The sequence below is a fragment of the Psammomys obesus genome, unplaced genomic scaffold, assembly GCF_907164565.1.
Source record: "Psammomys obesus unplaced genomic scaffold, mPsaObe1.curated_primary_1811, whole genome shotgun sequence".
NCBI classification, from domain to species: Eukaryota; Metazoa; Chordata; class Mammalia; order Rodentia; family Muridae; genus Psammomys; species Psammomys obesus.
In genome coordinates, this window is record NW_026585643.1 from 1,915,254 (window position 1) to 1,917,512 (window position 2,259).

The window sequence follows — 2,259 nt, forward strand, 5'->3', positions numbered from 1 at the left end:
AGGAGGAAAAAGCCAAAAAAACCAAGGCTGAAGGCTTGCTGGCTCAAAGCCCAAAAGCCAGAAAGCTGAAGAGCTAAAGCCTAAGCTAAAGCCAAAGCTTGAGCTAAAATCCCTTCTCCACACTGTCTTAAATACTCAACTCAAAGTCCCTCCTACTCTTTAATTTCTGTCACCTGGTTTCTTTCTCTGCCTCTTGACCTAGGGTTAACTTTATTAAATCCTGTGTACAGAAAGCATTTGGATTAAAGGTGTATGATAGGGCTCAACCATACCAAAGAAACAGGGTTTTACAGTTCACAATTTGGGGGTTCACATAGGGATCAAATATCCTACAACATCGGCCATCTTTGAAGTGCCTTCTTGAGAAAGCTCAGTGTTGCTTGGAAGTTTGCTTGTGTTCCAGCCTGACCTGGTAGCAGGCCTTGGTCTCTCCTTAGGCCATTTACTAAGAAGAGCAACAGCTAGAAGAAGCATCTCTACCCAGAGTGTCTCAAGGATCTGAGAGCCCTTCCTTTGAAATGGACTCCCGAGAAGGAAGAGCCCCTGCCTCCAGGTCTCTGTGAGGAGGGGGTCCTGACTCAGAAGTCCTCCACCTAACAGACATAGCTGGGGGCCTGACCACATCCCTAACCCTGATCTTGGGTCCAGCTGAGCTCCTGCTTGCTTCTTTCCTCATTCTTTCTTCACAGTGGCCTCTCCAGTTGAACACCCAGTCTCCTTTTAAAATGTTTTAGTGCACACCTGTAACCCCAGCACCCGGAGGCAGTGCACACCTACATGCAACCCCAGCACCTGGAGGCAGAGGCAGAAGGAGCTGGACTTCGAAGCCAGGCTGGACTAAATAGCCAGTTCCAAGACTACAGTAACAGCTTGTCTTTAAAAAGTCAACCTCCTGAAGTGACAAGTCACCTCCGCGCAAGCCAGAAGCAACTTATCAAACAAAAACGGGAAGAGAGGCTACATTAAAAAATGGAAAGAGCCAGGCTCAGTGTGGTGCACGCCTGTAATCCCAGTAGTCAAGGGGAGGCAGAGACAGGTGGATCCCTATGAGTTCAAGGCCAGCCTGGTCTACAAAGTGACGCCAGGACAGCCAAGGCTATGCAGAGACTCTCTGTCTCTAAATATACAAAATAAAAGACCTAATTGAAATCTCCTCTCCTCCTCTCCCCGCCTTCTCTCTTCCCTTCCCTCTTTCTTCTTTCCCCTTTCTCTTCGTTTTGAGGCAGTGTCTTCTTATGTAGTCCAGAATGACAAATGGCCTAAAACTTAATATGTAGCCAAGCTGGCCTCCACCCCCCCAGTACTGGGAGCACATAGATGCACCTTCACGTTCAACTTCAGTTGCTTATCCTTGATCCATCCAGGTCCCTCCTTAGTCCCTGTTCATTCCTGGTGCAAATCTAACCTCCTTTGCAGCTCAGCGTGAGGCTCTGGACATGATCCTTGGTTGGAAGCATCCACAACATGTATTGGCGGTGGGGGCTTAGATGTGTCAGGAGGGTACTCAGGGCAGACTGAGATGGACATTGACACTCTTAGTTCCCCGGAGGCGGGAGCACAGGCAGAGGTCAACTTACCAGAGAAAGGTGTGAAGAAGAAATGTCGTAACTGCTCAGGAAGGTAAAAACCCTGAAGGAACAGGCTTGCATGTGAACAGGGGAGGAGACTGGGTGGTGACTGTGACTCCTTCTGCACCTTGGCATCCTTACCCTGGGTCTCAGCATGGTTGTCTTCTTCCTCCCTCTCTCACGAAAGGGTCTCTCCACATAGCTCTGGCTGTCCTGGAACTATGTAGAAGAGGCTGTACTTGAACTCACAGAGAGCATCCCGCCTCTGCCTCCCAAGCACTGGGATTAAAGGCATGCGTAACCAAACCTGGCTTACTGTTTCCTGATAACTAAAGGACTTTGAGGGCTGGACCTTTGTCTATAGGCTTGCCAGTAGGTGCTTGTCTCTTCGGGCCCAGGGCTGGGTTGGGCATGGACAAGGCTGCCACAAACATTGACTGACTAACAGATGGAGGTTAGAGAAATATTCCAGTGGAGGGTCTGGTGGGGAAGGGCAAGTAGAGGAGCTAGGGTTAGGAGGAGTAGGGGAAGGGGGCAAAGGAAAAAGCTCCATGGAAAAGGAGCTTTATAGAAGGGATGGGCGACAGGACTGGAGGTAATGGAAGAGAGGCGTGTAGCATTGGGTTTTGTTTTTCCTTCCTTCCTTCCTTCCTTCCTTCCTTCCTTCCTTCCTTCCTTCCTTCCTTCCTTC